This window comes from Nematostella vectensis, chromosome 5 (genome assembly GCF_932526225.1).
Source record: "Nematostella vectensis chromosome 5, jaNemVect1.1, whole genome shotgun sequence".
In the NCBI taxonomy this organism is placed as follows: domain Eukaryota; kingdom Metazoa; phylum Cnidaria; class Anthozoa; order Actiniaria; family Edwardsiidae; genus Nematostella; species Nematostella vectensis.
The window spans coordinates 18,783,028-18,792,883 of NC_064038.1; the positions used below are offsets into that span (position 1 = coordinate 18,783,028).

General features: G+C 46.6%; 45 non-coding genes and 8 pseudogenes across 45 annotated transcripts; all 53 read left to right on the top strand.

The window, feature by feature from the left end:
* Positions 1-37: 37 nt before the first annotated feature.
* Positions 38-156, top strand: LOC125564465. The gene has a single exon (XR_007309483.1). It is a non-coding gene; the product is annotated as a 5S ribosomal RNA (ribosomal RNA).
* A 67-nt stretch (positions 157-223) lies between these two features.
* On the top strand, positions 224-342 carry LOC125564466. Its single transcript, XR_007309484.1, has one exon. It is a non-coding gene; the product is annotated as a 5S ribosomal RNA (ribosomal RNA).
* A 67-nt stretch (positions 343-409) lies between these two features.
* On the top strand, positions 410-528 carry LOC125564115. The gene has a single exon (XR_007309134.1). It is a non-coding gene; the product is annotated as a 5S ribosomal RNA (ribosomal RNA).
* A 67-nt stretch (positions 529-595) lies between these two features.
* Positions 596-714, top strand: LOC125563618. The gene has a single exon (XR_007308637.1). It is a non-coding gene; the product is annotated as a 5S ribosomal RNA (ribosomal RNA).
* Positions 715-781: 67 nt separating this feature from the next.
* On the top strand, positions 782-900 carry LOC125567011. The gene has a single exon (XR_007311615.1). It is a non-coding gene; the product is annotated as a 5S ribosomal RNA (ribosomal RNA).
* A 67-nt stretch (positions 901-967) lies between these two features.
* LOC125565621 lies at positions 968-1,086 on the top strand. The gene has a single exon (XR_007310632.1). It is a non-coding gene; the product is annotated as a 5S ribosomal RNA (ribosomal RNA).
* Positions 1,087-1,153: 67 nt separating this feature from the next.
* Positions 1,154-1,272, top strand: LOC125563440. The gene has a single exon (XR_007308459.1). It is a non-coding gene; the product is annotated as a 5S ribosomal RNA (ribosomal RNA).
* Positions 1,273-1,339: 67 nt separating this feature from the next.
* On the top strand, positions 1,340-1,458 carry LOC125563910. The gene has a single exon (XR_007308929.1). It is a non-coding gene; the product is annotated as a 5S ribosomal RNA (ribosomal RNA).
* A 67-nt stretch (positions 1,459-1,525) lies between these two features.
* On the top strand, positions 1,526-1,644 carry LOC125565730. Its single transcript, XR_007310741.1, has one exon. It is a non-coding gene; the product is annotated as a 5S ribosomal RNA (ribosomal RNA).
* Positions 1,645-1,711: 67 nt separating this feature from the next.
* LOC125566702 lies at positions 1,712-1,830 on the top strand (annotated as a pseudogene).
* Positions 1,831-1,897: 67 nt separating this feature from the next.
* Positions 1,898-2,016, top strand: LOC125567022. The gene has a single exon (XR_007311616.1). It is a non-coding gene; the product is annotated as a 5S ribosomal RNA (ribosomal RNA).
* Positions 2,017-2,083: 67 nt separating this feature from the next.
* LOC125563959 lies at positions 2,084-2,202 on the top strand. Its single transcript, XR_007308978.1, has one exon. It is a non-coding gene; the product is annotated as a 5S ribosomal RNA (ribosomal RNA).
* A 67-nt stretch (positions 2,203-2,269) lies between these two features.
* Positions 2,270-2,388, top strand: LOC125566532. Its single transcript, XR_007311541.1, has one exon. It is a non-coding gene; the product is annotated as a 5S ribosomal RNA (ribosomal RNA).
* Positions 2,389-2,455: 67 nt separating this feature from the next.
* On the top strand, positions 2,456-2,574 carry LOC125566703 (annotated as a pseudogene).
* Positions 2,575-2,641: 67 nt separating this feature from the next.
* On the top strand, positions 2,642-2,760 carry LOC125563497. The gene has a single exon (XR_007308516.1). It is a non-coding gene; the product is annotated as a 5S ribosomal RNA (ribosomal RNA).
* Positions 2,761-2,827: 67 nt separating this feature from the next.
* On the top strand, positions 2,828-2,946 carry LOC125564707. Its single transcript, XR_007309726.1, has one exon. It is a non-coding gene; the product is annotated as a 5S ribosomal RNA (ribosomal RNA).
* Positions 2,947-3,013: 67 nt separating this feature from the next.
* Positions 3,014-3,132, top strand: LOC125566767 (annotated as a pseudogene).
* Positions 3,133-3,199: 67 nt separating this feature from the next.
* On the top strand, positions 3,200-3,318 carry LOC125564971. The gene has a single exon (XR_007309989.1). It is a non-coding gene; the product is annotated as a 5S ribosomal RNA (ribosomal RNA).
* A 67-nt stretch (positions 3,319-3,385) lies between these two features.
* Positions 3,386-3,504, top strand: LOC125563441. Its single transcript, XR_007308460.1, has one exon. It is a non-coding gene; the product is annotated as a 5S ribosomal RNA (ribosomal RNA).
* A 67-nt stretch (positions 3,505-3,571) lies between these two features.
* Positions 3,572-3,690, top strand: LOC125565939. Its single transcript, XR_007310947.1, has one exon. It is a non-coding gene; the product is annotated as a 5S ribosomal RNA (ribosomal RNA).
* Positions 3,691-3,757: 67 nt separating this feature from the next.
* LOC125566595 lies at positions 3,758-3,876 on the top strand (annotated as a pseudogene).
* A 67-nt stretch (positions 3,877-3,943) lies between these two features.
* Positions 3,944-4,062, top strand: LOC125564467. The gene has a single exon (XR_007309485.1). It is a non-coding gene; the product is annotated as a 5S ribosomal RNA (ribosomal RNA).
* Positions 4,063-4,129: 67 nt separating this feature from the next.
* On the top strand, positions 4,130-4,248 carry LOC125564468. The gene has a single exon (XR_007309486.1). It is a non-coding gene; the product is annotated as a 5S ribosomal RNA (ribosomal RNA).
* Positions 4,249-4,315: 67 nt separating this feature from the next.
* On the top strand, positions 4,316-4,434 carry LOC125564116. Its single transcript, XR_007309135.1, has one exon. It is a non-coding gene; the product is annotated as a 5S ribosomal RNA (ribosomal RNA).
* Positions 4,435-4,501: 67 nt separating this feature from the next.
* Positions 4,502-4,620, top strand: LOC125563619. Its single transcript, XR_007308638.1, has one exon. It is a non-coding gene; the product is annotated as a 5S ribosomal RNA (ribosomal RNA).
* A 67-nt stretch (positions 4,621-4,687) lies between these two features.
* LOC125565694 lies at positions 4,688-4,806 on the top strand. Its single transcript, XR_007310705.1, has one exon. It is a non-coding gene; the product is annotated as a 5S ribosomal RNA (ribosomal RNA).
* A 67-nt stretch (positions 4,807-4,873) lies between these two features.
* LOC125564999 lies at positions 4,874-4,992 on the top strand. The gene has a single exon (XR_007310017.1). It is a non-coding gene; the product is annotated as a 5S ribosomal RNA (ribosomal RNA).
* Positions 4,993-5,059: 67 nt separating this feature from the next.
* Positions 5,060-5,178, top strand: LOC125566202. Its single transcript, XR_007311209.1, has one exon. It is a non-coding gene; the product is annotated as a 5S ribosomal RNA (ribosomal RNA).
* A 67-nt stretch (positions 5,179-5,245) lies between these two features.
* Positions 5,246-5,364, top strand: LOC125566567 (annotated as a pseudogene).
* A 67-nt stretch (positions 5,365-5,431) lies between these two features.
* On the top strand, positions 5,432-5,550 carry LOC125567033. Its single transcript, XR_007311617.1, has one exon. It is a non-coding gene; the product is annotated as a 5S ribosomal RNA (ribosomal RNA).
* A 67-nt stretch (positions 5,551-5,617) lies between these two features.
* Positions 5,618-5,736, top strand: LOC125565623. The gene has a single exon (XR_007310634.1). It is a non-coding gene; the product is annotated as a 5S ribosomal RNA (ribosomal RNA).
* Positions 5,737-5,803: 67 nt separating this feature from the next.
* On the top strand, positions 5,804-5,922 carry LOC125563442. The gene has a single exon (XR_007308461.1). It is a non-coding gene; the product is annotated as a 5S ribosomal RNA (ribosomal RNA).
* A 67-nt stretch (positions 5,923-5,989) lies between these two features.
* LOC125564588 lies at positions 5,990-6,108 on the top strand. Its single transcript, XR_007309607.1, has one exon. It is a non-coding gene; the product is annotated as a 5S ribosomal RNA (ribosomal RNA).
* Positions 6,109-6,175: 67 nt separating this feature from the next.
* LOC125563443 lies at positions 6,176-6,294 on the top strand. The gene has a single exon (XR_007308462.1). It is a non-coding gene; the product is annotated as a 5S ribosomal RNA (ribosomal RNA).
* A 67-nt stretch (positions 6,295-6,361) lies between these two features.
* On the top strand, positions 6,362-6,480 carry LOC125565301. The gene has a single exon (XR_007310316.1). It is a non-coding gene; the product is annotated as a 5S ribosomal RNA (ribosomal RNA).
* Positions 6,481-6,547: 67 nt separating this feature from the next.
* On the top strand, positions 6,548-6,666 carry LOC125565624. Its single transcript, XR_007310635.1, has one exon. It is a non-coding gene; the product is annotated as a 5S ribosomal RNA (ribosomal RNA).
* Positions 6,667-6,733: 67 nt separating this feature from the next.
* Positions 6,734-6,852, top strand: LOC125563444. The gene has a single exon (XR_007308463.1). It is a non-coding gene; the product is annotated as a 5S ribosomal RNA (ribosomal RNA).
* Positions 6,853-6,919: 67 nt separating this feature from the next.
* On the top strand, positions 6,920-7,038 carry LOC125564589. The gene has a single exon (XR_007309608.1). It is a non-coding gene; the product is annotated as a 5S ribosomal RNA (ribosomal RNA).
* Positions 7,039-7,105: 67 nt separating this feature from the next.
* On the top strand, positions 7,106-7,224 carry LOC125563445. Its single transcript, XR_007308464.1, has one exon. It is a non-coding gene; the product is annotated as a 5S ribosomal RNA (ribosomal RNA).
* A 67-nt stretch (positions 7,225-7,291) lies between these two features.
* On the top strand, positions 7,292-7,410 carry LOC125565302. Its single transcript, XR_007310317.1, has one exon. It is a non-coding gene; the product is annotated as a 5S ribosomal RNA (ribosomal RNA).
* A 67-nt stretch (positions 7,411-7,477) lies between these two features.
* LOC125567004 lies at positions 7,478-7,596 on the top strand (annotated as a pseudogene).
* Positions 7,597-7,663: 67 nt separating this feature from the next.
* LOC125567067 lies at positions 7,664-7,782 on the top strand (annotated as a pseudogene).
* A 67-nt stretch (positions 7,783-7,849) lies between these two features.
* Positions 7,850-7,968, top strand: LOC125564652. Its single transcript, XR_007309671.1, has one exon. It is a non-coding gene; the product is annotated as a 5S ribosomal RNA (ribosomal RNA).
* Positions 7,969-8,035: 67 nt separating this feature from the next.
* Positions 8,036-8,154, top strand: LOC125566356. Its single transcript, XR_007311363.1, has one exon. It is a non-coding gene; the product is annotated as a 5S ribosomal RNA (ribosomal RNA).
* Positions 8,155-8,221: 67 nt separating this feature from the next.
* LOC125565250 lies at positions 8,222-8,340 on the top strand. The gene has a single exon (XR_007310265.1). It is a non-coding gene; the product is annotated as a 5S ribosomal RNA (ribosomal RNA).
* Positions 8,341-8,407: 67 nt separating this feature from the next.
* On the top strand, positions 8,408-8,526 carry LOC125564590. Its single transcript, XR_007309609.1, has one exon. It is a non-coding gene; the product is annotated as a 5S ribosomal RNA (ribosomal RNA).
* Positions 8,527-8,593: 67 nt separating this feature from the next.
* Positions 8,594-8,712, top strand: LOC125563447. Its single transcript, XR_007308466.1, has one exon. It is a non-coding gene; the product is annotated as a 5S ribosomal RNA (ribosomal RNA).
* Positions 8,713-8,779: 67 nt separating this feature from the next.
* On the top strand, positions 8,780-8,898 carry LOC125565303. The gene has a single exon (XR_007310318.1). It is a non-coding gene; the product is annotated as a 5S ribosomal RNA (ribosomal RNA).
* Positions 8,899-8,965: 67 nt separating this feature from the next.
* LOC125566841 lies at positions 8,966-9,084 on the top strand (annotated as a pseudogene).
* A 67-nt stretch (positions 9,085-9,151) lies between these two features.
* On the top strand, positions 9,152-9,270 carry LOC125563960. Its single transcript, XR_007308979.1, has one exon. It is a non-coding gene; the product is annotated as a 5S ribosomal RNA (ribosomal RNA).
* A 67-nt stretch (positions 9,271-9,337) lies between these two features.
* On the top strand, positions 9,338-9,456 carry LOC125567044. The gene has a single exon (XR_007311618.1). It is a non-coding gene; the product is annotated as a 5S ribosomal RNA (ribosomal RNA).
* Positions 9,457-9,523: 67 nt separating this feature from the next.
* LOC125565317 lies at positions 9,524-9,642 on the top strand. The gene has a single exon (XR_007310331.1). It is a non-coding gene; the product is annotated as a 5S ribosomal RNA (ribosomal RNA).
* Positions 9,643-9,709: 67 nt separating this feature from the next.
* Positions 9,710-9,828, top strand: LOC125565745. Its single transcript, XR_007310756.1, has one exon. It is a non-coding gene; the product is annotated as a 5S ribosomal RNA (ribosomal RNA).
* Positions 9,829-9,856: the final 28 nt, after the last annotated feature.

Sequence of the window (9,856 nt, forward strand, 5' to 3'; positions counted from 1 at the left end):
ACTGTTATATAATAGATAGATCTTAAACAGTTCTGTCGTCTACGGCCATACCACTGAGAAAGCACCGGTTCTCGTCCGATCACCGAAGTTAAGCTCAGTAGGGCGCGGTAAGTACTTGGATGGGTGACCGCTTCGGAATACCGTGTGCTGTAGGCATTTCCGTTTTGTTACCGAAGTACTCACAGGACTGTTATATAAAATCTATTTCTTACACAGTTCTATCGTCTACGGCCATACCACTGAGAAAGCACCGGTTCTCGTCCGATCACCGAAGTTAAGCTCAGTAGGGCGCGGTAAGTACTTGGATGGGTGACCGCTTCGGAATACCGTGTGCTGTAGGCATTTCCTTTTTGTTACCGAAGTACTCACAGGACTGTTATATCAAATCTATTTCTTACACAGTTCTGTCGTCTACGGCCATACCACTGAGAAAGCACCGGTTCTCGTCCGATCACCGTAGTTAAGCTCAGTAGGGCACGGTTAGTACTTGGACGGGTGACCGCCTGGGAATACCGTGTGCTGTAGGCATTTCCTTTTTGTTATCGAGGTACTCACAGGACTGTTATATAATAGATAGATCTTAAACAGTTCTATCGTCTACGGCCATACCACTGAGAAAGCACCGGTTCTCGTCCGATCACCAAAGTTAAGCTCAGTAGGGCGCGGTTAGTACTTGGATGGGTGACCACCTGGGAATACCGTGTGCTGTAGGCATTTCCTTTTTGTCATCGAAGTACTCACAGGACTGTTATATAATATATATTTCTTACACAGTTCTGTCGTCTACGGCCATACCACTGAGAAAGCACCGGTTCTCGTCCGATCACCGAAGTTAAGCTCAGTAGGGCGCGGTTAGTACTTGGATGGGTGACCGCCTGGGAATACCGTGTGCTGTAGGCATTTCATTTTTGTCATCGAAGTACTCACAGGACTGTTATATAATAGATAGATCTTACACAGTTCTATCGTCTACGGCCATACCACTTAGAAAGCACCGGTTCTCGTCCGATCACCGAAGTTAAGCTCAGTAGGGCGCGGTAAGTACTTGGATGGGTGACCGCTTCGGAATACCGTGTGCTGTAGGCATTTCCTTTTTGTTACCAAAGTACTCACAGGACTGTTATATAAAATCTATTTCTTACACAGTTCTGTCGTCTACGGCCATACCACTGAGAAAGCACCGGTTCTCGTCCGATCACCGTAGTTAAGCTCAGTAGGGCACGGTTAGTACTTGGATGGGTGACCGCCTGGGAATACCGTGTGCTGTAGGCATTTCCTTTTTGTTATCGAGGTACTCACAGGACTGTTATATAATAGATAGATCTTAAAAAGTTCTGTCGTCTACGACCATACCACTGAGAAAGCACCGGTTCTCGTCCGATCACCGAAGTTAAGCTCAGTAGGGCGCGGTTAGTACTTGGATGGGTGACCGCCTGGGAATACCGTGTGCTGTAGGCATTTCCTTTTTGTCATCGAAGTACTCACAGGACTGTTAGATAATAGATAGATCTTACACAGTTCTATCGTCTACGGCCATACCACTTAGAAAGCACTGGTTCTCGTCCGATCACCGAAGTTAAGCTCAGTAGGGCGCGGTAAGTACTTGGATGGGTGACCGCCAGGGAATACCGTGTGCTGTAGGCATTTCCTTTTTGTCATCGAAGTACTCACAGGACTGTTATATAATAGATAGATCTTACACAGTTCTATCGTTTACGGCCATACCACTGAGAAAGCACCAGTTCTCGTCCGATCACAGAACTTAAAGTCAGTAGGGCACGGTTAGTACTTGGACGGGTGACCGCCTGGGAATACCGTGTGCTGTAGGCATTTCCTTTTTGTTATCGAGGTACTCACAGGACTGTTATATAATAGATAGATCTTAAACAGTTCTATCGTCTACGGCCATACCACTGAGAAAGCACCGGTTCTCGTCCGATCACCGAAGTTAAGCTCAGTAGGGCGCGGTTAGTACTTGGATGGGTGACCGCCTGGGAATACCGTGTGCTGTAGGCATTTACTTTTTGTTTTCGAAGTACTAACAGGACTGTTATATAATAGATAGATCTTACACAGTTCTATCGTCTACGGCCATACCACTGAAAAAGCACCGGTTCTCGTCCGATCACCGAAGTTAAGCTCAGTAGGGCGCGGTTAGTACTTGGATGGGTGACCGCCTGGGAATACCGTGTGCTGTAGGCATTTCCTTTTTGTCATCGAAGTACTCACAGGACTGTTATATAATATATATTTCTTACACAGTTCTGTCGTCTACGGCCATACCACTGAGAAAGCACCGGTTCTCGTCCGATCACCGAATTTATGCTCAGTAGGGCGCGGTAAGTACTTGGATGGGTGACCGCTTCGGAATACCGTGTGCTGTTGGCATTTCCTTTTTGTTATCGAGGTACTGACAGTACTGTTATATAATAGATAGATGTTACACAGTTCTATCGTTTACGGCCATACCACTGAGAAAGCACCAGTTCTCGTCCGATCACAGAACTTAAAGTCAGTAGGGCACGGTTAGTACTTGGACGGGTGACCGCCTGGGAATACCGTGTGCTGTAGGCATTTCCTTTTTGTTATCGAGGTACTCACAGGACTGTTATATAATAGATAGATCTTAAACTGTTCTAACGTCTACGGCCATACCACTGAGAAAGCACCGGTTCTCGTCCGATCACCGAAGTTAAGCTCAGTAGGGCGCGGTTAGTACTTCGATGGGTGACCTTCTGGGAATACCGTGTGCTGTAGGCATTTCCTTTTTGTCATCGAAGTACTCACGGGACTGTTATATAATATATATTTCTTACACAGTTCTGTCGTCTACGGCCATACCACTGAGAAAGCACCGGTTCTCGTCCGATCACCGAAGTTAAGCTCAGTAGGGCGCGGTTAGTACTTGGATGGGTGACACCCTGGGAATACCGTGTGCTGTAGGCATTTCCTTTTTGTCATCGAAGTACTCACAGGACTGTTATATAATAGATAGATCTTACACAGTTCTATCGTCTACGGCCATACCACTTAGAAAGCACCGGTTCTTGTCCGATCACCAAAGTTAAGCTCAGTAGGGCGCGGTAAGTACTTGGATGGGTGACGGCTTCGGAATACCGTGTGCTGTAGGCATTTCCTTTTTGTTACCGAAGTACTCACAGGACTGTTATATAAAATCTATTTCTTACACAGTTCTGTCGTCTACGGCCAAACCACTGAGAAAGCACCGGTTCTCGTCCGATCACCGAAGTTAAGCTCAGTAGGGCGCGGTAAGTACTTGGATGGGTGACCGCTTCGGAATACCGTGTGCTGTAGGCATTTCCTTTTTGTTACCAAAGTACTCACAGGACTGTTATATAAAATCTATTTCTTACACAGTTCTGTCGTCTACGGCCATACCACTGAGAAAGCACCGGTTCTCGTCCGATCACCGTAGTTAAGCTCAGTAGGGCACGGTTAGTACTTGGATGGGTGACCGCCTGGGAATACCGTGTGCTGTAGGCATTTCCTTTTTGTTATCGTGGTACTCACAGGACTGTTATATAATAGATAGATCTTAAACAGTTCTGTCGTCTACGGCCATACCACTGAGAAAGCACCGGTTCTCGTCCGATCACCAAAGTTAAGCTCAGTAGGGCGCGGTAAGTACTTGAATGGGTTACCGCTTCGGAATACCGTGTGCTGTAGGCATTTCCTTTTTGTTACCGAAGTACTCACAGGAGTGTTATTTAAAATCTATTTCTTACACAGTTCTGTCGTCTACGGCCATACCACTGAGAAAGCACCGGTTCTCGTCCGATTACCGTAGTTAAGCTCATTAGGGCACGGTTAGTACATGGACGGGTGACCGCCTGGAAATACCGTGTGCTGTAGGCATTTCCTTTTTGTTAACGAAGTACTCACAGGACTGTTATATAATAGATAGATCTTAAACAGTTCTGTCGTCTACGGCCATACCACTGAGAAAGCACCGGTTCTCGTCCGATCACCGAAGTTAAGCTCAGTAGGGCGCGGTAAGTACTTGGATGGGTGACCGCTTCGGAATACCGTGTGCTGTAGGCATTTCCGTTTTGTTACCGAAGTACTCACAGGACTGTTATATAAAATCTATTTCTTACACAGTTCTATCGTCTACGGCCATACCACTGAGAAAGCACCGGTTCTCGTCCGATCACCGAAGTTAAGCTCAGTAGGGCGCGGTAAGTACTTGGATGGGTGACCGCTTCGGAATACCGTGTGCTGTAGGCATTTCCTTTTTGTTACCGAAGTACTCACAGGACTGTTATATCAAATCTATTTCTTACACAGTTCTGTCGTCTACGGCCATACCACTGAGAAAGCACCGGTTCTCGTCCGATCACCGTAGTTAAGCTCAGTAGGGCACGGTTAGTACTTGGACGGGTGACCGCCTGGGAATACCGTGTGCTGTAGGCATTTCCTTTTTGTTATCGAGGTACTCACAGGACTGTTATATAATAGATAGATCTTAAACAGTTCTATCGTCTACGGCCATACCACTGAGAAAGCACCGGTTCTCGTCCGATCACCAAAGTTAAGCTCAGTAGGGCGCGGTTAGTACTTGGATGGGTGACCACCTGGGAATACCGTGTGCTGTAGGCATTTACTTTTTGTTTTCGAAGTACTAACAGGACTGTTATATAATAGATAGATCTTACACAGTTCTATCGTCTACGGCCATACCACTGAGAAAGCACCGGTTCTCGTCCAATCACCGAAGTTAAGCTCATTAGGGCGCGGTTAGTACTTGGATGGGTGACCGCCTGGGAATACCGTGTGCTGTAGGCATTTCCTTTTTGTCATCGAAGTACTCACAGGACTGTTATATAATATATATTTCTTACACAGTTCTGTCGTCTACGGCCATACCACTGAGAAAGCAGAGGTTCTCGTCCGATCACCGAAGTTAAGCTCAGTAGGGCACGGTTAGTACTTGGATGGGTGACCGCCTGGGAATACCGTGTGCTGTAGGCATTTCCTTTTTGTCATCGAGGTACTCACAGGACTGTTATATAATAGATAGATCTTAAACAGTTCTATCGTCTACGGCCATACCACTGAGAAAGCACCGGTTCTCGTCCGATCACCGATTTTAAGCTCAGTAGGGCGCGGTTAGTACTTGGATGGGTGACCGCCTGGGAATACAGTGTGCTGTAGGCATTTCCTTTTTGTCATCGAAGTACTCACAGGACTGTTATATAATAGATAGATCTTACACAGTTCTATCGTCTACGGCCATACAACTTAGAAAGCACCGGTTCTCGTCCGATCACCGAAGTTAAGCTCAGTAGGGCGCGGTAAGTACTTGGATGGGTGACCGCTTCGGAATACCGTGTGCGGTAGGCATTTCCTTTTTGTCGTCGAAGTACTCACAGGACTGTTATATAATATATATTTCTTACACAGTTCTGTCGTCTACGGCCATACCACTGAGAAAGCACCGGTTCTCGTCCGATCACCGAAGTTAAGCTCAGTAGGGCGCGGTTAGTACTTGGATGGGTGACCGCCTGGGAATACCGTGTGCTGTAGGCATTTCCTTTTTGTCATTGAAGTACTCACAGGACTGTTATATAATAGATAGATCTTACACAGTTCTATCGTCTACGGCCATACCACTTAGAAAGCACCGGTTCTCGTCCGATCACCGAAGTTAAGCTCAGTAGGGCGCGGTAAGTACTTGGATGGGTGACCGCTTCGGAATACCGTGTGCTGTAGGCATTTCCTTTTTGTTACCAAAGTACTCACAGGACTGTTATATAAAATCTATTTCTTACACAGTTCTGTCGTCTACGGCCATACCACTGAGAAAGCACCGGTTCTCGTCCGATCACCGTAGTTAAGCTCAGTAGGGCACGGTTAGTACTTGGATGGGTGACCGCCTGGGAATACCGTGTGCTGTAGGCATTTCCTTTTTGTTATCGTGGTACTCACAGGACTGTTATATAATAGATAGATCTTAAACAGTTCTGTCGTCTACAGCCATACCACTGAGAAAGCACCGGTTCTCGTCCGATCACCGAAGTTAAGCTCAGTAGGGCGCGGTAAGTACTTGGATGGGTGACCGCTTCGGAATACCGTGTGCTGTAGGCATTTCCTTTTTGTTACCGAAGTACTCACAGGACTGTTATATAAAATCTATTTCTTACACAGTTCTGTCGTCTACGGCCATACCACTGAGAAAGCACCGGTTCTCGTCCGATCACCGTAGTTAAGCTCAGTAGGGCACGGTTAGTACTTGGATGGGTGACCGCCTGGGAATACCGTGTGCTGTAGGCATTTCCTTTTTGTTATCGAGGTACTCACAGGACTGTTATATAGTAGATAGATCTTAAACAGTTCTGTCGTCTAAGACCATACCACTGAGAAAGCACCGGTTCTCGTCCGATCACCGAAGTTAAGCTCAGTAGGGCGCGGTTAGTACTTGGATGGGTGACCGCCTGGGAATACCGTGTGCTGTAGGCATTTCCTTTTTGTCATCGAAGTACTCACAGGACTGTTATATAATAGATAGATCTTACACAGTTCTATCGTCTACGGCCATACCACTTAGAAAGCACCGGTTCTCGTCCGATCACCGAAGTTAAGCTCAGTAGGGCGCGGTAAGTACTTGGATGGGTGACCGCTTCGGAATACCGTGTGCTGTAGGCATTTCCTTTTTGTTACCAAAGTACTCACAGGACTGTTATATAAAATCAATTTCTTACACAGTTCTGTCGTCTACGGCCATACCACTGAGAAAGCACCGGTTCTCGTCCGATCACCGTAGTTAAGCTCAGTAGGGCACGGTTAGTACTTGGATGGGTGACCGCCTGGGAATACCGTGTGCTGTAGGCATTTCCTTTTTGTTATCGTGGTACTCACAGTACTGTTATATAATAGATAGATCTTAAACAGTTCTGTCGTCTACAGCCATACCACTGAGAAAGCACCGGTTCTCGTCCGATCACCGAAGTTAAGCTCAGTAGGGCGCGGTAAGTACTTGGATGGGTGACCGCTTCGGAATACCGTGTGCTGTAGGCATTTCCTTTTTGTTACCGAAGTACTCACAGGACTGTTATATAAAATCTATTTCTTACACAGTTCTGTCGTCTACGGCCATACCACTGAGAAAGCACCGGTTCTCGTCCGATCACCGTAGTTAAGCTCAGTAGGGCACGGTTAGTACTTGGATGGGTGACCGCCTGGGAATACCGTGTGCTGTAGGCATTTCCTTTTTGTTATCGAGGTACTCACAGGACTGTTATATAGTAGATAGATCTTAAACAGTTCTGTCGTCTAAGACCATACCACTGAGAAAGCACCGGTTCTCGTCCGATCACCGAAGTTAAGCTCAGTAGGGCGCGGTTAGTACTTGGATGGGTGACCGCCTGGGAATACCGTGTGCTGTAGGCATTTCCTTTTTGTCATCGAAGTACTCACAGGACTGTTATATAATAGATAGATCTTACACAGTTCTATCGTCTACGGCCATACCACTTAGAAAGCACCGGTTCTCGTCCGATCACCGAAGTTAAGCTCATTAGGAAGCGGTAAGTACTTGAATGGGTGACCGCTTCGGAATACTGTGTGCTGTAGGCATTTCCTTTTTGTTATCGAGGTACTGACAGGACTGTTATATAATAGATAGATGTTACACAGTTCTATCGTTTACGGCCATACCACTGAGAAAGCACCAGTTCTTGTCCGATCACAGAACTTAAAGTCAGTATGGCACGGTTAGTACTTGGACGGGTGACCGCCTGGGAATACCGTGTGCTGTAGGCATTTCCTTTTTGTTATCGTGGTACTCAAAGGACTGTTATATAATAGATAGATTTTAAACAGTTCTGTCGTCTACGGCCATACCACTGAGAAAGCACCGGTTCTCGTCCGATCACCGAAGTTAAGCTCAGTAGGGCGCGGTAAGTACTTTGATGGGTGACCGCTTCGGAATACCGTGTGCTGTAGGCATTTCCTTTTTGTTACCGAAGTACTCACAGGAGTGTTATATAAAATCTATTTCTTACACAGTTCTGTCGTCTACGGCCATACCACTGAGAAAGCACCGGTTCTCGTCCGATTACCGTAGTTAAGCTCATTAGGGCACGGTTAGTACTTGGACGGGTGACCGCCTGGAAATACCGTGTGCTGTAGGCATTTCCTTTTTGTTAACGAAGTACTCACAGGACTGTTATATAAAATCTATTTCTTACACAGTTCTGTCGTCTACGGCCATACCACTGAGAAAGCACCGGTTCTCGTCCGATCACCGTAATTAAGCTCAGTAGGGCACGGTTAGTACTTGGACGGGTGACCGCCTGGGAATACCGTGTGCTGTAGGCATTTCCTTTTTGTTATCGTGGTACTCACAGGACTGTTATATAATAGATAGATCTTAAACAGTTCTGTCGTCTACAGCCATACCACTGAGAAAGCACCGGTTCTCGTCCGATCACCGAAGTTAAGCTCAGTAGGGCGCGGTAAGTACTTGGATGGGTGACCGCTTCGGAATACCGTGTGCTGTAGGCATTTCCTTTTTGTTACCGAAGTACTCACAGGACTGTTATATAAAATCTATTTCTTACACAGTTCTGTCGTCTACGGCCATACCACTGAGAAAGCACCGGTTCTCGTCCGATCACCGTAGTTAAGCTCAGTAGGGCACGGTTAGTACTTGGATGGGTGACCGCCTGGGAATACCGTGTGCTGTAGGCATTTCCTTTTTGTTATCGAGGTACTCACAGGACTGTTATATAATAGATAGATCTTAAACAGTTCTGTCGTCTAAGACCATACCACTGAGAAAGCACCGGTTCTCGTCCGATCACCGAAGTTAAGCTCAGTAGGGCGCGGTTAGTACTTGGATGGGTGACCGCCTGGGAATACCGTGTGCTGTAGGCATTTCCTTTTTGTCATCGAAGTACTCACAGGACTGTTATATAATAGATAGATCTTACACAGTTCTATCGTCTACGGCCATACCACTTAGAAAGCACCGGTTCTCGTCCGATCACCGAAGTTAAGCTCATTAGGAAGCGGTAAGTACTTGAATGGGTGACCGCTTCGGAATACCGTGTGCTGTAGGCATTTCCTTTTTGTTATCGAGGTACTGACAGGACTGTTATATAATAGATAGATGTTACACAGTTCTATCGTCTACGGCCATACCACTGAAAAAGCACCGGTTCTCGTCCGATCACCGAAGTTAAGCTCAGTAGGGCGCGGTTAGTACTTGGATGGGTGACCGCCTGGGAATACCGTGTGCTGTAGGCATTTACTTTTTGTTTTCGAAGTACTAACAGGACTGTTATATAATAGATAGATCTTACACAGTTCTATCGTCTACGGCCATACCACTGAGAAAGCACCGGTTCTCGTCCGATCACCGAAGTTAAGCTCAGTAGGGCGCGGTTAGTACTTGGATGGGTGACCGCCTGGGAATACCGTGTGCTGTAGGCATTTCCTTTTTGTCATCGAAGTACTCACAGGACTGTTATATAATATATATTTCTTACACAGTTCTGTCGTCTACGGCCATGCCACTGAGAAAGCACCGTTTCTCGTCCGATCACCGAAGTTAAGCTCAGTAGGGCGCGGTTAGTACTTGGATGGGTGACCGCCTGGGAATACCGTGTGCTGTAGGCATTTCCTTTTTGTCATCGAAGTACTCACAGGACTGTTATATAATAGATAGATCTTACACAGTTCTGTCGTCTACGGCCATACCACTGAGAAAGCACCGGTTCTCGTCCGATCACCGTAGTTAATCTCAGTAGGGCACGGTTAGTACTTGGATGTGTGACCGCCTGGGAATACCGTGTGCTGTAGGCATTTCCTTTTTGTTATCGAGGTACTCACA